This window comes from Phalacrocorax carbo, chromosome 2 (genome assembly GCF_963921805.1).
Source record: "Phalacrocorax carbo chromosome 2, bPhaCar2.1, whole genome shotgun sequence".
NCBI classification, from domain to species: domain Eukaryota; kingdom Metazoa; phylum Chordata; class Aves; order Suliformes; family Phalacrocoracidae; genus Phalacrocorax; species Phalacrocorax carbo.
Genome location: NC_087514.1, coordinates 85,822,251 through 85,848,112, shown reverse-complemented (window position 1 = coordinate 85,848,112; position 25,862 = coordinate 85,822,251). Strand labels below are relative to the sequence as shown.

Below are 25,862 nucleotides of genomic sequence, written 5' to 3'. Positions count from 1 at the left end.
CAGTGCAATTGCCATGTGAAATGGGTGATTGGTTTCAATCCAGTTCCTAGTGAACTGGTACTCTCATTGCAAAAATAGCTACTCCTATTGTCAGGGGTTTAAGAAAGGAAAGGACAAGGAAACTGCCTTACTTTCTCACCCTCAGAAGTATTTGGGGAGGGGATGGGAGGGAGGGGAGAAGCTGCAGTCCACTGGCACATTAAAAGCATCACAGCTACCATCAAGCTCCTGATAATGAATTTAAAACTCTGGATTCCTGTTTTGTCCACATGACACATCTCGTTGACGTGAATAAACATGAACATTCTGTATGTAACACAACTCGAAACACTTTTATAATGATATTTCTCATTTAGAATAAATTAGATTGTTTTCACTATTTCAAGTAGGAAAAATGTGTGGCAACAGAGATTTTAAATTTTTTTGTCAATTTGCAAGTCACAGAAAACTGGTAAGCAAGTAGTTTATATGACCTTGGAATTGTGCTTGACCTCATCATCAATGGGTGATTCATACCTGAATTGAGCTACTAAAGATTTACAACTGCTTGTCTATGTCACATTGTGTTTTTTCCTCCTTAATTGGATGACCTGATGTTAATAATTAATGCCACCTGAAACCAATATAATTTAATCCTGTAAGAAATCATTTAGATTGCTGGCAATCTCAGGAACCACAAAGAGTCATATTAAAATGATGGAAGATTACATTTGTTCTCCTCTTACTCTTCTGACTAAAACTTGGTTACATTTACCATCTCCTTCACCAGCCATTTCCTTTCATTCTTTTTACCTGTGAAGAATGAGGCTATGTTGCTCACGCAGGCAAGCTTCGTGACTTTTTTTTAGTTTGCCTGTTTCTTCAATCTGTTATCTGAGTCCTCTGCAAACTGGGATGATGTACTGTTGCTTCAGCACGCTCATGTTGCCATGTTATTTATATGGTTTATGCTAAAATTAATAATTTTTTATCTGTTCTCACCTATTTCACTATCTTCCTTTCTTTTAAATAAATTTAAACTTAAAAGTTTGACTGTCTGGTATGTATTGTCACTAGAAGGTATCAGGTTCCTTTTCTTTAAAAAACACCCACCTTGCCCCACCTGAACCGCCCCCCCCCCCCCCCCCCCCCCAATCCCCACTATTTATAGTATAAACTCTGTCTAGAGTTCACTACTAGAGTTTTTTTTTATTTTTTAGTTTTATGGTAGAGACAACGTAGGAGAGAATAAAAATAACACTGGACCATTTAAAACTCAAGTAATGCTATATTATTAGAAGTTTTCTCTTACTAAAAATACACTGGTTCAGAGGTTGTTGCATTGTTTTCTCTGTGGGAGAAAGCTACTTTAGAAACCTATTGGATTTGTAGAGGGTCTTTTTGAATCCCTTCAGATGTGTCTTTGTAAAATACAAAGTGCTAAAAGGGTGAACAAATATGATCATTCTATGACATATCCTGTTGGTTGCTTCTCTGTAACTGGTGCATCTCCCTTAGACTGCCAGAAGTGACAGGAAACAGCCTCCATCTACTGCAGACAGAAGAAACAGGAAAATGCAGGAATGGATGCAAAGACTTATGCTGCAATGCTGTAGCCCGTGGAAGCTTTATTACTGAATTCTATCGCAGGAATATCAGGCTTCAGCAAAGGAGTTAGAGCTGCTGTTTTAATATTGATTTGTGAATGAGTAAACATAAAAGCATTATTAGCTGTGCCTTGTTGCATATTTGTGTTTGAGACAATATTTATCAAATAAGCCCAGATGGAAATGTTATTCTTTAGAAAATTGACTATTACTGCTTTGAAGAGAGGTTAAAAATTACATGGTATTCTTGTTTTTCCAGTATGTGTTTGACTGCCAAATTTCTGTAAACACCCTAGTGCAGTAAAATATAAAAATAATAATACTGACAAGTACAGGAGAAGTGAAGGATAGAAAAACCTTTCAATCTATGATCAAGTTCGTTCTTAATGACCTTGCATGTGTGATAGACCCAAATTTGTATCTTGCATGAAAACTTTTTGTTCATGAAGAATAAATGTTGACGTAAAGGAAATGTGAAAAGAAAAGCAGGCCTGGATGCCAGCTTCACAAATAGCTTGGCAATGGAAACTGTCACTTTCATCCACACCTGTGATCCACCTCCCCCACGGTAGGGGACAGGGGGGCACAGACAGAAAAGTGCCATGAAATTCAGTCCACGTACAAAACCAAAAGAGAACAAGGAACCAGAATGTCATGCAGAACAAGTTTGACTACCACCAGTTAAATGTTCTACTTTGAAAAAACTCCATAAATCAAACTGTATGGTATTTCACCAGATATGCAGGTTCTGTATCACTTGGTACTTCCTGCCCTTTCATGGATGATGACAGTCCTGGCAGCTTTAACTCCATTTTGTAAATGTGTTAAAAAAGTTCTCTGTGAACATGACTATATTCCAGTGTACTCAAATGACACCATAGTTTCCAGTCAGTCTCCTCAGGCTAAATGATTAATCCAAACTGAATATTATAGTTCTCGTGCTGTACTTTTCCTCTAGCTAAGTAAACTGGGTATTTGCAGAAAAGATTTTTCAAATTTAATCAATGTTACTGAGAAAAAAATCGATAAGGTTTACAGAACCACTCCAGTCCTTATTTGCAATAGGAGTCATTGTGATCTCTTCCTCGTTGCCAGTGGTTTTGGTGAGAGTTATTTATTGCTTGGTACCTAGGGCTGTACACTGCATGTTAATGATATATTTAAGGAAACAGGAACTTGCAGTGCTAATGCCAAAAAGCTGGATTCATTTTTATTTTTTTTCATTGCTTTCCAAACTTCCTTATTCATTTCTGCATCAGCAGACTCCAGACTCCTATAATGAGTATAGTTCTAGATGCATGCTTCAGCTGCTGGTTTCAACTGTTATCAAGTGTTATTGATCCATGAAGTTAATATTGTTGCTATCAAATCCAATTCAATAACATGAAGAAATAACACTGAGAAAAAGCAGGTTGTTTTGGTTTAGATTTTTTTTTCCTATTAGAAGGTGGTTTCTGAGACACAAAAAATTTGCTTGTACAGTGTTGGGGTTTTTCTCTTCTTGGACTGTTTTTAAAATTTATTTGTTAATTTGTTTTTCAGTAGGTGCACTCATTTCTTTTATGTAAAAGCCATAAGTAAATTCTTAAAAAGAAAAACAAGTGTGGATGATTTGGTAAGCTTGGAGTAAAGCATACCATTCATATTATGCTTGCTTTACCAAGAAAGTCAGAAGGAATTCTCCTGTTAAGTGGATAGGTTTTGTACTGGTGCTGCCTCCCTCCCAGATATGATGAATTTAAAGGGTAGAAGAGATCACCATGTCCATCTAGTCTAAGTATTTGAATAGTACCACCAACTGGAATTGGAGTCAGTCACTCCTAAAGTAAATTTATTCTCAGTGACTAAAATGACATGGGCTTTAAAAAATTGTGGTTGAATGGTAGTCATAATTTCAAAATTGAATACAAACAATAATTGAATAAATCTACTGAAGTTAAAGTGATTCCTGTGATTCCACCACCACCACACACACCCCTCCCCGCAAAAAAAGAAACAAAAAAAAAAGTTGTTTCCTACCGTACTGAAAGTGGTTCTGTATTAGCCAAGTGGAGGCAGGGGAGCGGAAGCACTGCAGAACAAGTTACATGCTTATGAATATAGAGTTTATGTTGTAGTATGCTATAAGCTTTTGTTTTAATATTTACTTGAGTTATGGCAATTTAGGTTACTAATGTCTGTATAAATGGCTTTTTTCCTTTTGTGTGCATAATTCATCTGCAACTTCTGTGTTTGTAAATTTCTAAAAGCCTTAATTTAGTGGCAGAGAGCGGGTATTATGTCTTCCTTTAGTAGCCCCGTATCTCGGATAAGAACACTGCCTGGGGTGTGAAAGAACGCAAATAGATACTCACCAGCTTAGCTGTTTGTCTTCCCTTTAATTTTCTCTGCTTTTATAGTTTTATATCTGGATGCCATCTCTCTTTTAATATCCCTTCGGCCATAGGTTTGGACTCCCTTGTTTTTTAATTTCCTTTTTCTCTTCCCTCCTATTCCTATTCTTTCTGTACATCTACATTCAGAAATTCCAATATTCAAACAACCAAGCACCAAAGAAGCCTCCAAGTTTTAGTCCTATTGAAGTAATAGAAAAGGTTTCCTAACATTGTTTTTTTGTTTTTACTTTCCTAGTGATCTAAACATTAGATCAAGGTTCAAATAAGAATGTGTCTCAGAGTTGTAATAGGAACCAGTTTGGGCTGGTTATGGAAGTTGCTATGTGAGTTATAGACACTGCACTTCTGAGAAAAATTACCATGCCACCATATACGATACTGATTTATGCCATTATGGTAGTGACAAAATTGACTGCAAAGCAGAGAACAAAACATTATATGCGATGTCCCTAGCTCATATTATCACTCCTCCATCCTTTTCAAAGAAATCTTTGTATGTTTGTTTTCACGCTGTGATGAATGATAGCTGACACAAAGGAAACCCAGCCAAGGCAATGCATACAAATCAGAGCCATAATATGATGTTCTTCAGTAATGCCTACTGGCAGTAAAAATCCCACAAGTTTTAGACAGCTATAAGGAACGTGATCAGCTTAATCCCGAATGTTTGCTCAGTGGGTACATCTGCTTCGAGGGTTATCTCTGTCCTGCTCCCAACCTTGCCATATTCACACATGAGGCACAGAAAAAGTACTGTGTGGTGATCTATTAATTTGTATTTTTTTGCTAGATTGAGTTGCCTAAGAAGACACTCCCTGTTTTTTTTACTGTTAACTTTTTCAGTCTCATGAGAAACAACTGTTGACAATGATAATTTAACTTTTGTATGTTTCTACAGACTGTAGTGACCCAATCAGTTGAGCCCTGTGGTGAATGAGGCCAGCTAAGGTCTGAACTTCACTTCTGTAAGATCTTGGAAGATGTGGTGTCATATTCACAGGTAGAGTTCTTAAAAACTCTCTAGATGTCTCTGTCATCTCTAAGAAACCTGTAGTAATTGCGGTCAACTTATGTTAAACCTAATGGATTCAGTTCTCATCTTTCAGTTACTTATTTTTCTATTTTGTTATTTCTGTATTAAACACAAATTAGTTTTAGGCCCACAAAACTGAGCTGGAGAAATATGGGAATGCAGTATTTTTGCTGCATAGCTCAACAAAAATACTTGATGCAGTCCAGAGGTTGCACTACTACTGACCAATTGACTATTTACAAAGGCCTATGTTGTATGTTACCTTTTCAAGGCTATTTCAATTTACATGCAGATTGGAGAAAATGAAAGTACTTTTACAGTCTGTTCCGTACCTCTTAAAGAACAGAAACGAATTTTCTCTTTCTGAGCTTTACTTTTATGATGCTTTTTTCTTGTAATTGCAAGGTGTTATTTTTGTCAAATGCTATCTGTCTCATTTCAAAGGCATACCTTAGCAGAACCTCTTTCACAGGAGAATAAAACAATGTCATAGGCTTTCTTATGTTTATTAATATGCCATTGCCTACTTCAGTTGTTTCTTATGGAATCCACTATAAACTGGTTTTACTATTCTTGGCAAGAATCTAATGCTGAGGATGACCAAAAAAAAAAAAAAATCAGTTACAGGCAGGTATGAGTTTTATAATTTTGAAGTTAGTTATAATATATTTTGAGGTAAAAGCCTAACTGATTTTGAAGCACAGTCTCCAGAAGATGGCAAAGGTTAGTGGGTGGTTTTATTTGGGGTGTGTGATTTTTTTTGTTTGTTTGGGGTCTTTTTAGCAATTTGTTCTATGAAGCATTGTACACTGGAGAAAAAGTACACGTGACATGGAATGATTAAATTCAGTAATAGCCCATGTATCACACCTTGGTTGAATGCTTCCTATCAACGCTCATTTGCAGGCAGGCAGAGCAAGGAAAATCTGGATGCTGATTGTCCCCTGATATAGTTATATAGAAAAGGAAAAAGCTGAGGAGAGTAGTTTAAGACTCGTTGTGGTTTAGCTTTAGGAGGAAATAAGCACAATATATACAGGCTTTGATTTAATTTTTAAAATTATTGATATTTTCTTTGTAATAAGACAGTGTTCTGCCCAAATCCCATTTTATGCTATCCTTGATTTAAATGGATAATGTAGTTCTGTGCTACCCAGTACAGTTGTGGGGCTGGTACTAAAGACAGACTTTTTTTCACATGTGACTGCATTTTCATAATTGTGTGATATCTGTTATGTAAATACTTCAATATGTATGTTTTCCATAAAATTCTGATGAAAACTTCAGAAGCAAAGTTGGAAGAGTCTGGATCCTAAGTTTTTGCTCAGGCCTGTCTTTACTGTTTGTTCTTTGGGACAAATAACACAATACGGTTTTCGGTTATGTATCTTCTCGTACTAAATTCTGGGTTTCTGACATAGTCAAAAGGAATTAGGATATTGAGATTATATCTCAGTGACACTGCCAAATATATAAAAAGAGCTCCTCTGATGTCAATGCTATCAGCACTTGTTACCTTGCCTAGGCTCACTGGAATTGTGCCATCTGTACTTTGAAAACCCTTGGCTGGCTGTTAGGTTCTTTTTTGCTGGAGATTTGAAACCTTGGATGAGTTACCTTAAACTGTGACTTGATATTGCTAATGAGTTTATATTCTCACTGCATATATTATGTAATAGTTTTAAAGTGCAAGATTATAAAATTAGGCACATAGTTAAAAACCAGGTTTAAAACTTTAAATGGGGTAAGTGATCTAATTCGCAGTGTTACGGTGTAAGCTCCACAAAATACACTATTTTAGATGCACAAATGTACATCTATACTGCATAGAATAGGAACTCAGCTTTTCATATGGGTTAGATAAGCCTATATGGGTTTGATATGTTTATATTGGAATATGTGCATATAAATAGAGGTGTGGAAATCAGCATATCAATGAACATGTAATAAAGAGTTATTAGAGCAACAAAAAGGTATATATTTGCCTCCTTCAGAATGGGTTTAAGTGCCCAAATATTTGTTTTAGCTACATAAATTTCTGTTAAGATGAGGAAAATAAGCTCTAGATCTGTGAACTTTGAAGAGTTTAATGCACAAAACAAACATGTAGCTGTCTGCTCTGTCCCTCGCAGGCCATTCCCTCCCTTCCTTTTCTCTGTGGGTTTTTACAGCTGAACATGTTGTTTGAAAGTGTGCATGGCAGGCAGTAATCCAGGTCATCATATCACCCAGTCTGGCAAAACAAGAGTGATAAACAAGGGAAAAAAATCCTTTTGTTGTTATCAAAGAAATACTACAGGAGAGATGAAGAGGCAGCTTGGTTGTGGGACAACAATCCATAATTTACATTTGCAGATGCCTCTGTAATTTAAGCAGCAGGCAGAACAACTGCACAGTTGTGGATGCTCTGGGGAAAGGATACCCAGAGCCTCGTAAATCATGGTAAGGATTAAAAGCAATGAACATTCATCTTCTTAACCTTGTAAAGCAATATTGCAAAGCCAAGGATTACGACTTACTGTGCATGTAATCTTTGTTCAGGGATAAAGGGTGTCAACTTTTTAAAAAGCTTCTCTCAATTAACAGTAACACCTACCTTTTGAGAAGGGACAAAAAAACCCATAAAACTGATTTTAAAAGAATTCCTACTATTAAATGAATGCTTAACATTTCCCACAAAAGAAGGGAAAAAATTTAGATTGGTTCTTGATGGTGGAATCCTGAACAACCCTTTGCCTTTCTTGACTTTTTCAAGTATGATGAATACCTGACTCAACTACTCATTGTGATTAAGGAATAATCTCATAATGAAAAAGCATAGCATGTATTCAGTCTGTTGAATAAGCACTGTGTAAAGCCTGAATTTATCTGTCTGCTTTCGAAATGTTGCAAGTATGCAGGTAAATAAATTCTAACTTATCCACCAATGTATTAAAAGTATTTTACTTCCATATTCAGAATGCCAGAGTGTAGAGGGACTAAAAATATTTGAAAAGCAAAAGAATGTGGGCAACATCATGAAGAGGTCCTTTCATTGTCCAGCAAATGAGAAAAATCAGGGAAGTAAGATTTTCTGTCTTGGGTGGGTTTCTGTCATTCCTGTCAGAAAAAATACTGTTCAGCAGAGTCCTGTACTGCATCAGTGACAATGATGATGATCAGCTTTCAATATGTACTACCAAGAAAGCAAAAGGGTGTTAGGTTCTTGTAGGTTTGACCCAAACTAACGGAGAGGAACTGAAGGAGAACATGGAAACAGAGAGCGAGGCTGTTCATGAAGCAGTAGTGTTCAGGAGAAGAAGAAAAACAGCAACATTAAAATTACGTACTTCCTGGAAGCAGATTTCAGTGAATTCAGATAATTGATAAGATCCTAATGAAGAATTGGTAGTTCTTTGAATAAATGTTTTTAGTAGTAAGAAGCAAGTGGTGAGGAGAAGAAAACCTGCTATCAGTGTTTACTGATCAGTGCATTTATTATTTTGTTTAATCTTTATCTTTGGGTATCAGTTAATCTCAGTGACAATGGTATGACATCTCAGATTATATAGATCAACTAGTTATTTATTTTGATGTTGTTACAATGAGCCGAAACATATCCCAGGTTACTCACAGAGCCAACTGAATCTTTCTCAGACTTATTATATCAAATGTATCTCAGAGATGTTTCACAGAAAATAAGCAAGATGGATGAAGTACCAGAAATTTGAGTAACAAATACAGTAAATACAGGATGCAAAAAGAAAATTAATTAATTAATCATCTTAGCAGTAGTTCTTGGGAAAAATAAACTATTTGTAATCTAAGTGTGCATTAAAAGCAGTGTGGCCAGCAGGTCAAGGGAGGTTATATTCCCCCTCTACTCCACCCTAGTGAGAACACATCTAGAGTACTAGGTCCAGTTCTGGGCCACCCAGTTCAAGAAAGACAGGGAACTACTGGAGAGAGTCCAGCGGAGAGCTACCATGATGATCAGGGGACTGGACCATCTCCCTTATGAGGAAAGGCTGAGAGACCGGGGTTTGTTCAGCCTGGAGAAGACTGAGGGGGGGATCTCTGCAACACTTATCAATATCTAAAGGGTGGGTGTCAAGAGGATGGGGCCAGACTCATTTCAGTGGTGCTCAGCAACAGGACAAGGGGCAATGGGAACAAATTGGAGCACAGGAAGTTCCACCTGAATATGAGGGAAAACTTCTTACTGTGAGGGTGCCAGAGCAGTGGCACAGGCTGCCCAGGGAGGCTGTAGAGTGTCCTTTTCTGGAAATATTCAAAACCTGCCTGGATGCGTTGCTGTGCCTCCTGCTCTAGGTGTGCCTGTTCAAGTAGGGGAGTTGGACGAGATAATCTCCAGAGGTCCCTTCCAACCCCTACCGTTCTGTGGCTATTTGTTTCTGTAGGCTTCAGCTTTTCTTCAAAGTGTCCTTATGAACTGTCCTCTCAGCTACAAATAACTGATCCGTTTTTTCACCATTTTTCCTTCTTATTCTCTTCTGGATGTTTTTGAGAAAGCCTTTAATAAACCTGTAGTCTTTGGAACTGTGTCTTTCATTCCCTTGATTCCAAATATTTATTCTGTCAGTTATTTCCAGGCTTTGACATGTATTTTGGGAGGATCAGATATGTATCTATGCAGTATTAAGTTAATTTAGTAAACTAATTATTTATTCATAATTCAATTCCGTTATTATTATTATTCCAGAATACAGCTGCTTAAAGACCTTTGCATTAATTCTGATCCTCCTGAAGTCTGCACTGGAACGGCAAGATTTGAATAATTTATTTTTTTTAATGATGGAATTGGAGAGTCTAAGCATTATGCCTTTGGGACCCATAAGTAATAACTTTAAAGAAAGGAAGGCTATTTTGAAAGCAAGTGTATTACGTTGTTTGAAAACAGTTATGAAAAACCTTATTTCAGTTTTCTTGTTTAAGGAAAAGAAAAACCTTTAAAACCTCTAAAAATTGAATCCATTGCATAGATCAGCACTATAAAGCAAATTTGTGGTCTATCTTCGTAGTCTTCAATGACATTGTGATATGGTTCAGCGTTTTGAGTGGCTTCAGCACCTCATAGTAGTTGAGCTTTTGAAAATTATGAGATTTTGTATCTGTCAGGTTTTAAAAAAAAAACAAAAGTAGGTGTGTAGGACAAAATAAGTAAGTCTGAAGACAGCTCTGAGAGTTGGAATAGATATACTGAAATTTTCTTTGGTAGATTGCATGATTAATTTAGTGGGAATTTTCTTTCCCCTTTTTTTAATTGTAGCTTTGTTTACTGGTTTTATATTCAGATCTGAGTAAGTTCTGTTGCAAATGCTGTACTTATTTCATTCTTATTTACGTCATTTTCTGTCCCTTTGTAATTTGACAAAACATTTCTAATGACATTGGGTAAATGGATGAAAAGATCACAGTCCTGAAAAGGACTGTGCTGCTGAAACAGCTCTTCTCTTATGATTTGGGAGACATTGCTCTTCTAGTCCTCTATTTACTGCTAAAAAATCGATACAAAAAATAGCTTAGTATTTATTAATCAGCTTTAAAATGAATGTGCCTCTGAATAGAAATGCTGGGATGTTGAAGAGTGATGTTCCAGAGGGAGATGTCCTTCAAAATATATTTTCACCTTGTATGCTCTTTAGGCATGTAATCATTACTATCATACAGAATACAACTATCACACAGCATCTTTAAGTGGAAGATGAAGTTGGCCCACATCGTGATTACCATACTTCTGTCTTAGAATTTTAATTATTTAAAGTTTATTTAAAAAAAAAAAAAAAGGAAAATATGTGAGTGTAGTTTGAGGTTTCTGGGTAATTTAAACCTTTGCATTGTCTGCAGACCCAGACAGACATCACGTTATGATCTTTATATTCAGTCATTATTTACAAAGTGTCTTTTCTAGAGAGGGCTTCCTGAGTACTGACAGAGATTACAGTCACAAGAATATTGGTTTGTCAACTGCTTCAAGCCAGACCATTTGATAGGTGCTTATAAACAATGCTGTAAAGTTTTACAGGCCCCAGGCAAGACTTTCCGTCATCTCTTCAGGATAGTTGTATCCTCTGATTATCTTATGAAGTTTGTCCTGGAAATGTCTTCCTGGGCAGCTTTTCTATGGTGATTTTTCCTCTAATTTGACTATTTTTCTTTCTCTGCTTTTTTTTCTTACTTTGAATATGTGGAACTTCATTTAATTTCTAACATTCCATTGGGATGTAGATTACTCTAGAAATCGAGCAGATAGTACAGAGGATGCAGGGAGATAGAACTTGCTTATATATCTACCATGCTAGGCAAGAATGATGCAGTTGCTATGAAACTAAATACTGGGCTTGAATACTATTTTTACATACACTTTTTTCTTTCTATGTTTTAATGTAAACTTGAAGATTATTTCTTTCCTGTTAATATTTTTTTTTCATACCATAGATGTGAGCTATATGCGCAGTTTTTTATCCTTATGAAACACATCATACTGCATGAATCCTGGAATGGATCACTGGTTTAAGGGTTCATAACTCATGAAAACCATTAAAGTGAAACAATGACGTGAACAGCTGGCTGTTTAGTGAACTGGCAAAAACTGTTCTTTATCTGGGTGTGTTAATTTGGTCTGATGTAAATGTCTTTTTATTATTTTTAATAAAGCCTTCTATGTATGATGGACATAGAATAGTCTATTTTAAGAAAGCAGGATGATCAGGTGCTGCTTACAACTGCATAGCTGAGACTGAGATTTTTGTAATCTTCTCATGCAAAAAAACCTTTCAAAACTAGTTATTGATTTGGGATTCCTCAGATTTTAGTGCTAACTTGAGATGATTGTAAAAGACATTAATTTTCTGACCATGGGTCAGTTTTTACCCTTTTTAACAAGCTGATTGAACAAATATTCAAGTTTCAAAGACTATACCTGATTGAATTGTGACTTCCAAAAATGTAGTCTAAAACTAATCCAGGGCAATCAAGTTCTTATGGAAATCCCAAATTTGCTTCACGTGGTTGAAATAGTTAAATGAAACATATGCAATGTTTTTATTCGCCTGAAAGAAATAATAGAAATTGCAAATTATTGTTGCAATAGCACAGAAATAACTGCTTAACGAAATTGCTTATAAAAGTTTGCAAGGAAAATAGAATGTTCTGGAGCTGATAGTTTTTTTCAGGAGTGAAGCTTAAGTTACAAAAAAGAGGGCAGTGGGTTTTTTGTTTGGTTTTTATTTGGTTGGTTGGGTTTTTTAGCAATGAATTATTGCATTAAAAGTATTCATGCTCCTACTGAATCTTGGTAATTTGAAAATGTTTGAAAAATGCTGGTGTATTTAAAGCCCAAGATGAATGAGAAGATCCCAGAAAGAAAAAAAAACAAAAACCAAATCTATTGATTTAGGTAAAAGGAGGACTAGAAATTTAAAATCTATCTAAGGTTCAACTATTTCAGAAAGCAGTTCATGGTACTGGGGAGCCAAGGGCTGCTGCACTCAGAAGCAATTTATACTACCGTCTTAGCAGTATGCAACCATGCCAAAGCTAGTTAGTTTTGGTGAGAAAGACTGATTAGTAATGGGGTAGCACTGGGCTGTTGTAGCAATTCGTCTTCAGCTTCTTACTGAGTGTCCTTATATGGTACCATACTGCATTATGCGAGCATCTGCTGGAGTTCCACTCACTGCAGCAAGCATGCCTTCAGAAACAAGGGAGTGTGAAAGAACAGTGAGGTTTGCAGGATCAAAATAGGAGATCTGTACAGTGATGAGCCAAAATATCAAGCTTGCTATCTCAAGAAGGTGTTCAAAGAATCAGTGGAATTCACTTAGAAAAATTCTAATCTGTTTGCAACATGAAGCACTTGTTTTACTCAATGTTTGGCACAGGCAAAACTAGCACAGGTTCTTCCCATTCTTAATCCCATATTTAAATGAATGCTATCAAGAATAAAGTAGGAGTTCAATGTACATGTCAGACATTTTTTTCTATCCAAGGAGACTGTAATTAATCATAAACTGTACTGATGCAGTTTTCTTCATCCTTGCTGTTAAAATGTTGGTTGTTTGCCAGGTGGCAAAGAAATAATGTGTCCAGTAAAATGGCTTTGCTATGCTGGTTGTATATGCTCTGAATATGGAATTGATATTAAATCATAGAAGTCAACCAAGATCAGTTTAAGTATTTACTCTTACTCTTCTGTGCCGTCAGCTTGTAGGTTCAGAACCTATGTGTCCATGAAGGGCTATAGAGAGTTCAGTTTTCTACAGTCCCTGTAGGGTTTACAAGGGTAATATGGTTATTTCAATATCGTGTTATTTTGCATGCATGGGAGCCTACAAAGGTGCTTCCAGAATTTTTTTTACTGCAAACTATTTCTTGCCTAGGGAGTATGCTTGGTAATGGATGCCAAGGCTGCATTTTTTTAATCTGATATGGACATCAGTAGGAAGCATATGGGAGCCTCTACAGAGCTAGTCTCTACAAACCTTTATTTACATTGGTAAGCCTAGCACTGATCTCGCAGTGCTTAGTGGTATTACCACATAAGTATGAGCTTTGGAAGGAATGGAGGTGAGGTTTTCAATTATAACACATTATATCCTTTTAAGAATTACTTAAATATGCATTTCCAGGGTGGGATATTACAGAAATTCAGAATGTTACAGTCCACTGGGTACATACAACATGCTGTAAAAATTTCAGTCAAATTTCATGAAGGAAAGACAGACGGGTACAAAATGTTGTAAGATAGAAGTGCTTATTGTACAACAACAGGAATATCTGTCACCCCTAATATGAAGCACAATGTGTTAAAAAATCTTTCACTAAATAGGAAAATTAAGCACATAGAGACCATAACCGTTTAATACACTACACATGACTCATTCCTAAAATCAAGAAATTTTGATCAATGTTGATTAAAAATCAATGGCAACAGTGTAGGATTTTTTACTTTCACTACACCTGACAAAAATGTATTTTTCTGGTGTTAATCTGAGGTTTAGCTGAAGTAAAACACAAAATAAGTCGTTTGAATATGAAAGTCCAACCAAAGTGTCGTTGAGTTGCCTTAAACAATTTCAGGGTTTTTTAGATTAAAATATTTAATCATATAATGGGATGACTTAAAATGTTGTTGTTCTTTATATCAAGTATGATTTGCTTAAAATAAAAAAAAAAAGAAATAAAAAATCAATGCAAATTGAAGTAAGTATTATGGATAAGTTACTTGTAATTATTGTGTCTTTAATTTTGGCTCCCCATCTTGGGAAATCATGCTGCCACCCATACCTCAAAAAGCAGTTAGCTGCTATTGCAACAAAGGCGTATTGAATTTTTTTCACAATCCAAAATCATGTCAAGATCCAAGCAATCTAAATTCATTAATGATGTAGAACAAAGAGTCCTCAGTTCCTTTCTTATATCCATCATTCACCTGACCACCCCAAAAATCTTTGTGTTAAGACCGTGGTTATAAAAGATGGACTCAATATGATCTCTTGCATAGCTGTAATAGTAACACATAATGCTTCTAGTTTGCTGATGAGTAATGTAACTTCTAACATATTGAGTTCTAAAAATTAGAAATCAGAGCTAAAATTGCATGGTAGAAAAGCACAGATCATGAATAAATTATGTCAAAGCTGTCTAATCGTATAGTCTTATGGATAAAGGAAAAACAGTAGGTGTCATAAATCCTGATTAAGTAAGGATTTTGGTACTGTTTCACATGGTATTTTAATCTGCATTTGATCTAGATGGATCAACAAAGAGAAAGTACAAAGCTGTTTGCAGGACTGTTCTGCATAATGACGAAAAGGCTTACATTCATAGTGAAAGTGTGTGTCATGAGGATTTGCCTATGGTCTTAGACCTGGCTTTATTCAATATTGCCATTAACTTGATAGGTGATGAAAGAGAAATATATATTGCTTATTGATTTTGTAGATAATTTTGTTATCTTCACAGAATCACAGAATAGTAGGGGTTGGAAAGGACCTCTGGAGATCATCTTGTCCGACCCCCCGCTTGAGCAGGCACACCTAGAGCAGGGGGCACAGGACTGCATCCAGGCGGGTTTTGAATGTCTCCAGAGAAGGAGACTCCACAACCTCCCTGGGCAGCCTGTGCCACTGCTCTGTGGAGAATTAAAAGTGTTTATAAGATAGACTCAGCATTCAAAATAACATTGAAAAATGGGGAAGTAATCACCAAAACATGTGGTGAAACTTAGACAAATGAAATATACCCTTGTGCACAAATCACCGAAGGCAAAATACAGACTGAGGAATATCTAGTTATGTAACTACTCTGGGGTGTGAGGGAGGGGAGGAGGGATTACAAACTGAAGATGATTCTGTAAAATCATGTCAGGATGGAAGGTGGAAAATCTGACACATGATTTGATGACTGGAGAATGGCAAACTTTGCACACATCTTCAAAAAAAGCCAAAAAGACAAAAAGAACTACAGTATGGACTCTCCTTGTTAGCTTCTGGGGGAATCATGAAATCATCCTAAAGTCCACATCTGAGCCCATGAAGGAGAAGACAGTGATTTGGAACAGTCAGCAAGGATTGTGCCTGACCAACCTGATTGCTTTCTGTGGTGAAATGACTGGATTTTGAACATGGGGAAAGCAATGGGTATTATTTACCTTGACTTTAATAAGGGTTTCAACACTGTTAGTGTTGAACATTACAGTCTGGATGGGTGGAGGACTAGGTGGGTAAAAAACTGTTTGGATGGTTGGGACCAGGAAATATTGGTTAATGGGTCATGTGCTATTTGAAGTCCTGTGACAAATGAAGTACCTGTGGCCAGTAGAGGTGGCATCTGGGCTGTATTCATAGGGGCACAGACAGGAGATTGAGGGAAAAGGATTATCCCCCGTCTCTTCAGAACTTGTGAGACCTCATCTAAGTACTGTGTTCAGTTTATGGCCCCCCAATACAAGATAGATGTCAACTGAAGTGAGATCAGCAGAGGATCCCCAAGCTGATCAGGAGTTTGAGCACTTCTCCTGTGAGGAGAAGCTTGAGGCATCAGGGCTTGTTCAGCCTGGAGGAGAGACAGTTTTTGGAGGATGTGACAGAATCTTGTTCATACCAACAAGTGGTTTAGCAAGAAGATAGAACTGGGCTCTCCACAGGAATGCATGAGGGAGAATGAAAGGCAACAGTCATAAACTGAAACAAGTAAGGTTCAGACAGGATATAAGGAAAAACTTTTTAACTCTGAGGATAGTCAAACTGCGGAACAGGTTTCCCAGAGAGGCTGTTTATTCTCCATTTTTGAGATACTCAAGACCAGACTGGATAAAACCCTGAGCATGCTACTCTGACCTCATAGCTTACCCTGCTGTAAGCTGAAGATTGTACAAAAGATGTCCTGATGTCCCTTCAGCCTGAGTTATTCTGTGATTCTATATGTAGTTTGGGAGACAATACTTCATCTCTATTCAGCTTCAGTAATGATTTTGTAATGTTTTGGTAATTTGTCCTGGTTTTAGCTGGGTTAGAGTTAGTTTTCTTCCTAGGAGCTGGAATACTGCTGTGTTTTCGATATAGTATGAGAATAACACACTGATGTTTTAGTTGTTGTCATGTAGTGCTTACACTAATCAAGGACATTTTTCAGCTCCCCATGCTCTGCCAGGTGCACAAGAAGCTGGGAAGGGGCGCAGCCAGGACAGCTGACCCAAAGTGGCCAAAGGGATATTCCATAGCATATGACGTTATGCTCAGTATATAAACTGGGGGGAGTTAACTGGGAGGCAGCAATCGTTGCTCGGGGACAGGCTGGGCATCTGTCGGTGGGTGGTAAATGGTTGCATCATTTGTTTTTCCTGGGTTTTGTTTCTCTCTTTTTGTTGTTTTCCTTTTCATTACGTTATAATTATTTTCATTATTACTATTATTATTGTTAAACTGTTCTTCTCTCAACCCACGAGTTTTCTTGCTTTTGCTCTTCAAATTCTCTCCCCCATCCCACTGGGGTGGGGAGAGTGAGTGGACCACTGTGTGGTTCTTATTTGCTGACTGGGGTTAAACCATGACAGTCCTTTTTGGTGCCCAATGTGGGCATGAAAGGTTTGAGATAATAACAGGTTAACCAAAGCTTATTAAGTAATTAATATCTGTTAACAGTTGTGGGTCATGATATTGATTCTTCTGTTCTCGATATTTATCTGATCCTCACCATGCTCTTTTTGCTGCTGTACCTGTTAAAAATTGGTGTTGGGTTTTCCTGTTTGCTGTGTTCTGCAGTGATTAGTGATGTTTTGCCTGGGAGATTTCTATTTAAAACACTGGCCTTGAGTTCCATCTGATGTCTGGGTTTTGTACAGAAGCGTTACTGTATTTCAGGTATGATCTCATGGAGACAATTAGCAATTATCCTTCTTCCTCTGAGAGTTTTTTTTTTATGGAGGAAATACAGAATGGCTCCTTTGCTACCTTATTCTGTGATGTTTCCTCCTTCATCACAACAACTTTTCAGCATCTTCAACATCCTTGGATACTTAAGATACTTCTGTTGGTATTTCTTGGGAATATTCAAAGAATCATAGAATGGTTTGGGCTGGAAGGGACTTTTAGAGGTCAGCTAGTCCAATGCCCCACAGTGAGCAGGGACAACTTCAACTAGGTCAGGTTGCTCAGAGCCCCGTCCAGTCTGACCTTGAATGTCTCTAGGTATGGGGCCTCCGCCCTCCAACCTCTCTGAGCAACCTGTTCCAGCACTTCACCACCCTAATTGTAAAATGTTTCTTCCTTATATCCAGTCTAAATCTACCCTCCTTTAGTTTAAAACCATTACCCCTGTCCTGTCACAAAAGGCCTTGCTAAAGAGATTGTCCCCACCCTTCCTATAGTCCCCCTTTATGTACTGAAAGTCTGCAATATTGTTTGAGTTTTGTCTAAGGTTAATAAGCAATTTAAGAATACTATCCAGAGATCTGCCCCAAGGCTCAATAGTTATGAGTGGCAGGGAATATGGGATAGCATGGGCAAATGCCTAGCACTGTGTTCACCTCCAGTGTTTTGGAACTTCACCCCTGAACAAGTGCAGAATCCTGAAAAACTCGTAGAATATTTGGAAAAAGTGTGCTGTCACCCTAGCAATTCCAGAGAGAGAAAAATCACTGCAACATGCTGTGCCCTGGCCCATGCATACCGAGCCCTGTTCAACACTATGCAGTACCCCCCAAGGGGAAGAGAAGGCCTCTGGATCTGAAGCCAAAATGACAGGCGCTGCTGCTACTCCAGCCCCTACTACAGGCACTGCAGCTGAGCTGGGGAGCCAACCCATACTGTTCTCAGTTAAAAAGAATCATGAAGAGTTTCCTACAAAAGAAACATCTGATTGGTTAAACAAAAAAACCACATGATATGACATGACATGACATGAGAGTACCTTTGAATAAGTATGGCTTTAAAGTCAAAAAAAGAGAAGATGGACTAAATGAGAAATCTTAATTTGACATGGTAAGGTCCTGAAAAAGGAGAGAATAACCTGTTGTCCAGATTCATGACAAGTAGGACAAGAATTAAGTACTTTCTTACTTTATAGCAAGGAAGACTTGGACTACATATAATTAAAAATCTTTCGATGGAAAAAATGCCACTGAAATAGACTGTATAGGAGAAGCATGAAGTCTTCATTATCAGAGACATTTAAGAACATAAGCACGTCAGAAACACTGATTTCTGAAAGTAGAAATGAGAACTTTTGAATATATTTCATATTGTGCATGCATAGACTAGGCTAAAATTATTTAAAGCTTTCCTGATTTCAGGCCCCTATTGTTTGCAGTACAACTGGGAGGTAATTTTTTAAAAAAATCCTTCAGACAGTGAGTGTGTCAGGATTTGTTCGAAGACTGACTTAGCTGTCGGTTTTGGTACTTTTCTCTGTAGGACTTATGTCAAGTCATGTTAAAATATAAGAGTACACTTTTACACACATCTTTGTACGAAACACACAAGCTTTAAATTACAGCAGCCTGAATTCCAGCATTCGCAGTTTATATCTTTAAATGCCTCTAATAAAAATCTCATATGATGCCAATTTTTTACAGCTCCTTGACAGAGTGAGAAGCAAACCATTATCTTTTTTAAAAGTTTGGTTATCTGAAATAGAAATAACAGCTGTAGTTGTAAGAGAGTTCTTCCTCTGTTTTCTTCCATAAAGAGTGACTTTTTCTGTTACCTATGTGTGAAAGTGGTAATAGTCTACTCTGAAGTATATGTATTTACAGCCTGAGGAACAGAGTCAGTGTGAGGAACGCACTCTCATCTCTCCACGTGCTGCATCAGACATCCCTTCTGATGCAGCGTGTCTTCTCTGCTGTGCTGCCTGGTACACTGAGAGCAAGGTTGCTTGAGATAAACTATACCTTTGTGATTTTGTGCTTTAGGAGAAGTAGTAGTGTGACATGAATTGTTCTTTCTCTGGACAACCTTGTGTTATACTGAGAATTAAATGCAGAAATTGTGCGTCTACTCCTTTGTGTAGACTGAGAAGTCAACCCGTGACTGACCCAGGAATAGGTGGTCCTTTTCATTTCATGTGTTTCAGAATTTTAACTGTTGAGTTTGCACCATGCAGGCAGGGTAACACAGCTTTGTCTGAAGTAGGAGTTTCTGATGCTTCTTTTTCAGGGCCTTTCGACTCTCTTTGTTGCTGGAATGCAGACAAGCTAGAGGTAAGATTTAGGGTAGACTGCTAGTCAGCCTATACGGAGATGAGGCTGAAGGCTCTAATTCTTGCAAGATTAAAGGCTTTAAGTGAAATGAATTATAAAGGGAATAATCTCTTTCCTATATTGTCAAGGTTGATAACTATTTTACAGGTCAAACCTCAATATTAGTCTGAGTGGTCCCTGAAGCAGACATGTCATCTTACTTGTAGTCTGAATCATGTGAACCAAGTAATTTTAGAGCAGGATAAACAAAGGAAAGAAATTGAATTTTTTTACAGTATGTCCTCTACACTCTGGGGTTTTTTAGTGTGCTGTTTTGCTCCTCAGTCCTGTGGACTTTTCCTTTCAGTCATACCTCACAGACCCCATTGTGAGCCAATTAGAAGCAACAAAAACTCTTTTTAATTGTAGACTATGTGAATTACAGTGATATTTTGCTCATTTGATCAGGTGACAACAGGACAACAGAAAAAAGCTAACATAGTATTTTAGTTTATTTTGTTTTATTTTTCCATTGGATGAGGCATTGAAAAAGCTAAAATGTTTCCTCATACTGTTTGCTGTTTTTTCATTATCAATCGTAAGGTATGTATGCCTGAAACAAAATGTCTCAGACAATTTTTCTGTGAAAATACAATTCTGTATTAAGAAAACACCTGAATATTTCTGTGCTAATGGACAGCTGCCACTTTTCTTACATCTGTGCATTGGGATATTGCCTGAGGGTTGATGCCATGTGCTTAACGTCTGATGACAGTAGAAGAAAAATGTGTTTTGATTGACTTGTGTGTTTTTCAAAGTGTCAATAATTGTATTTAAAGCTGTGATTCATGAGATCTCACTCTGAGGTTTTGCTCTCACTGTAGACATTATTACATAAATACAACTAGTAGAGAGCTTCACAGAACCTTCCTATTCTGATTGCCTGATCTAATTGCTATGAAGGACATCCTTATTAAACCAGAGTAGGGAATTTCCATTTTTTTACTGAAATCTCTTTTATTCTCTTGTCCAGCATGTCCCGTTGAATGTTAAGTTTGTGCTACAAACCACAGTTAAATGATTTTTATCGCTCATTTGATTTAAGTAGCATTTTACCTTCATTTATTAATAAACATGGTAGTGGTTCTGTAAAGTTAACTGCATTATATATTATTATATTAAATACCATATTATGGTATTATGCAAGTTGTTAACTTTACAACTAAGGTAACTGATACTGTGGTAACAAGTATGTTACAGGAAATTGAAAAGATTAATGAGACACTAAGGACAGTAGTTTGGATTGATTCTCGTTATAGTCCCACCTACCACGAACTTTGAAATCTGCAGTTCATTTTGCATCCCATAACTTAACAATATCAAGATCAGCTGGGCTTGTTGACTTTATGAGCTAGATAAATGGAGTACAATTAAATATTATTAGCTGAAGCTCACTTAGCTTCACCTGACATATGGTGGTTTGCATAAGCGCTTCTACGCTGAACTGGGCACGCACATTCGCAGTACATGTTTCCTCATATTGTTTCCTGTTTTTTCATTATTTGGGGGTGTGTTGTTTCTTTCTGAAGCTGAAATACCTGTATCGTGCTGAGCAAAGTGTGTGCTTGCAACTGCTACAGATCTTTGAGAGAAGTGAAGAATAATCTCTCAGTGAGGTTTTTGGGTATTGCTAGCAAGACGAATTCTCTGGTACTTCCGGTTGGCTATGCCTCTCATTTCAAATGGAAAGCTCAAACAGACCAACCCTAAAGATTTTCATTCCTTACTTAAAAAAAGTAACAGACAGAAAAGGAATATTGAAACTTTGTAATACCTTAGGTGGAAGTACCTTGTACAAAATGTTAACTCAGAATTCATGTCTTGAACTTGGGAAAAGGAGTAAATTGTTTAGATTCAGAAGTCATATAAAAATTCAGGATTACAGATCTGACCAGGAGGGGAAATCTTGAATAAATCAAAATTGTCACAGTAGAAAATTAATCTTTTTGGAGTCTGTATTGTGTCATATGTTCTTCTACAGTGCCATGATCTTTCAGGGGCACTCATACAATAATATAATGACTGAATATGAAATAAATGGAAGATGATTAAATTGGAAAGTACAATGTAGAAGTGCTATGTGCTACAATAACATTCAATTATCCCAGCACTTTCTTAGCTGGAAACAAGGAAGGGACTAGTGAGGCACAAGGAATGAATAACAAGATGTAAGGCACCTTTCTGCCACAGTAATTTTGTATGAGGTAGGAAAGAGTTCTGTGACTGAGGCACAAAGTGGGCTAGAAAATGTAAATATTGAATTATGTGAAAGTGTTAATACTTGGATGAGAAAGGTCTATGCAGAAATCGAAATGAAAAAAATACATATTAAATAAGCAATACAGAAGATGCCAGCTCTGTCTGTTTCTGGATCCCACCAAGTGAATTGGTAAGAAGCTTAAAATGTTTTGGGAGCAAACATGCAAGCTTTAGAAAAAGTTGTGCCTACTTACATAGTCAGCTGTTGGTATGAGTAAGAGTAACAGACCTCTGTAGATGAAAATGGGATATTGCACACATGAAAGTGAGGCAATAAGCTAGCCTGCAACAGCAATGTTTTATTATAAGATTTAGAGAAGGAGGACTCCTTTTACAATATTATTTATTTTTCTCTCTAATGTACATTCCTGCTGTTGGTCCAGGGGGAAGACGTGTATGAGTCAATGATAAGGTGCTTCAGTGTATCACTGACAGTTGTATTTATGATAAGTGTTGATGTGTTTTGATATTTTTCATAAATATATTACATTTTATAAAATTTTTGTAAGGTATTCAACACTGGAAAGAAAATATTTTTGTTACTAATTCATCTGTGGTGACAATGGAGATAAATTTGCACAACTTAAGAAATTGAGACAGCTAGGAGTTGAGGATACGTGTTACATACCTTCATAATACTGGGTTTCTGAAGCATGTGTGCATGTTTCTCTGAATCTCTCACAAGGCCTTTATAACTGATTTGTATAAAAGCTTTTTAGGAATTTTCAAGCTTTAAAGAGAGTCTCTGGTTTCTTTATAGAGTTTGGGTTGGTTTTTTTTTTAAGAAAGGTATTAATCAAATTAAGTTAGTCTTGTTCCTTGAAATCAAAACATGCGGTACAGTTTTGACATCTTATAGGGCTACTGCGTGAAAACTCTTTCCCACCTCAATTTTTTTGTTTTTTTTTGTTGCTGTGATGTATTTTAGACAAGTAGCATTTCTGATTAGTTTATCAATTCTTTGTTATAGTTGCTCCTTCATAGTAGTATGCCGGACTTTCCCATGTATTTGGTAGTCTTGTTCTGCTTTTAAGACTTTGATACATAAAACATTGACATTTGTCTTTTCATATGTAAGGGCACTGCAGGGGCCTGTGGCTGCTGGGCACTGGGGTTGTGTGGAGGTGGAGGTGTGTCAGGGCAGGGCCAACATTTTAATATATATTCAAGACGGACAAATTGAAATATTTCCTCTAATTCAGAGATATATTTTGGCAGGTGGTTATAAAAAGACTTGAAAAGTCTACTTTCATAAGTTTCAAGTTCACATATATTGGCCATACGAGGGATTTTTTGTTCAGCCTTGAAGCATTCATAGAATAGAATGTCCTGAGTTAGAAGGGAACCGCAAGGATGATCAAGTCCAACTCCTGTCCCCACACAGGACAACCCCAAATTTACACCATATATCTGAGGGCATTGTCCCAGTGCTTCCTGAACAGCGTTAGGCTTGGTGCCATGACTACCTCCCTGGGTAGCCTGTTGCAGCGCTCCACCACCCCCTGGGTGAACATCCTTTTCCTAATATCCAACCTAAACCTCCCTTGGCACATCTTCCTGTCATTCCCTCGGGTCCTGTCATTGGTCACCAGAGAGAGGAGATCAGTGCCTGCCCCTCCTCCCCCCCTTGTGAGGAAGCTGTAGACTGCGATGAGGTCTGCCCTCAGTCTCCTCTTCTCTAGGCTGAACAAACCAAGCGACGTTAGCTGTTCCTCATACAGTTTCCCCTCTAAACCCTTCACCAACTTCGTGGCCCTCCTCTGGACACTCTCTAGTAGCTTTATATCCTTAATGTACTGTGACGCCCAAAACTGCACACAGTACTCGAGGCTGCGCCAGTGCAGAGTAGAGCAGGACAATCACCTCCCTCAACCCGCTGCAATGCAGTGCTTGATGCACCCCAGGACATGGTTGGCCCTCTTGGCTGCCAGGGCACACTCTTGGCTCATGTTCAACTTGCCGTCAACCAGAACCCCCAGGTCCCTTTCTGCAGGACACCCTTCCAGGGTTGGAGGTGAGGGTGAGTGGCCTATAGTTTCCTGAGTCCTCCTTCTTGGTCTTTTTGAAGACTGGAGTGATGTTGACTCATCCTTGGGTATCTCTCCTGACCTCCATGGCCTTTCAAAGATTAAGGGGAGTGGCCTAGTGACAGCATCCACCAGCTCCCTCAGCCCTTGTGGGTGCATCCCGTCTGGGCCCATGGATTTCTGTTCATCTGGTTTGCCTAGGTGATCTCTGACCCAATCCTTCTCAACCGATGGTAAGCCTTCCTTTCTCCAGATTTTTTCTCTCACCTCTGGGGGCTGGGATGCCTGAGGGCCAGCCTTAGCAGTAAAGACTGAAGCAAAGGCGGCATTCAGTAACCCTGAATTCTCTGCATACTGCATCACCAGGGCCCCTTCCTTGTTCAGCAGTGGGCCCACTGTATCCCCAGTCTTTCTTTTACTGCTGATACATACTCAAGATGCCCAGGCAATGCTTTGCTATTCCTCCTCAGTTGTCTACCTCTGCTTTCATTTTGTATATGTTTCCTTTTATGGTTTCAGTTTGGTCAGGAGTTCAGGCAAGCTGATTTCTTGTCACGCCTGCTTATTTTCTTGCATTTTCTTGTGCTTTGAGGAAAGTATCCTTGAAAATTAATCACCTCTTCTCTGTTCTTCCACCCTTCAGAGTGGTGTCTGTTTGGATCCTGTTTCAGTTGTTATCAGTTTTCTAACCAAGCTGAAATTTTCTCTTATCCCAGGCTATGTTTCTACGTTTACCTTGCTCACTTCTCTGATGATCTAAAACTCCTCCATCTCATGGTTGCTGCTGTCAAGTCTTCAATGAGTTTCACATCTGTAACCAGTCCTTATTTGTGACTAATTGGCCCAACAGACTGTCTTTCCTAGCTGTCCCGTCTAGCATCTCCATTAACCATGCTCCTCAACACTTCAGAAACTTCTTTGATTCTCTGGGACTTGTTGTCCTGCATTCCCAGCAGATGTCAGTGATCAAAATCCCCATGGATCTTGGCCATTTCTTCCAGTTGTCCAGTTGGGAGGCTTTGTCCACCTGTTCCTCTTAATTAGACTGGCTGAATCATGTACCCACCACAATGTCTCCTTTATTGGCCCTTTCTTCTGATCCTGGCACACTAGGGGTCCCTGGACCTGCCACCTCTGCTATAGAAAAGTCATGTACTTTTTTTTTCCCCCAACTGCCTCCCTCCACCCCCACCTCCATGCAGAGTGTAGCCCTCTCCTCATCTTTTCTGCTTGTCTTTCCTAAAAAACAGTTCTCTATCCATCATTTCTTTACAGTTGTGTGGGTTGTCCTACAGTATGAGTTGCTACTGTAGTGAGGGCATAGCTGTGCAACTACTTCCAGTTTCTCCTGTTTGTTTCATAGGTTCTGCAAATTAGTGTGAAGATACTTCAAATGGACACTTCCAACAGGCACTTCAGATTAACCTGTGTTTTCATGGGCAGTATGAGAGCCACTTTCATTGCCAGATATGCCCTTACCTCCGTACATCGATTTTCCTGCAGGCTTTGGTCTGCATTCCCTGATGAAGATAGATAAAAAACTTCATGATTTTTAGTAAGCTTGCTGGCAAAGATGCTCTTGCTTCTTTCCAGTATGTGACTTCCATCTCTACATGGCAGTCCTTGGTCCTTGAGGAAGATCCTGTGATACCATAGGTTTAAACCCTAAAAGCAGCACCAACTATCCAGCCAAACGTTGGTGTGTAGACTCAGGTTGCAAGTACATTCGAGTGTCTAAACTCAGAAAATAAAGGTGGCTCAGAAAAATGAAACTGTTTAGCAAAACTGACTTAAATTCTGTCAGTGATCTCTATGTTG

General features: G+C 38.0%; 1 protein-coding gene across 4 annotated transcripts in view; it reads left to right on the top strand.

The window, feature by feature from the left end:
- The window catches only part of CDH12 (cadherin 12), a 591,360-nt gene that overhangs the window by 187,176 nt on the left and 378,322 nt on the right, over positions 1–25,862 (top strand). For 3 of the 4 annotated variants that reach the window (XM_064443423.1, XM_064443424.1, XM_064443426.1), the window contains one exon: positions 4,881–4,982. The exons of the other annotated variant lie outside the window; for it this stretch is intronic. The gene's annotated coding sequence lies outside the window, so the exon portion shown is untranslated. The remainder of the gene's footprint in view (positions 1–4,880; positions 4,983–25,862) is intronic. 4 annotated transcript variants of the gene reach the window in all.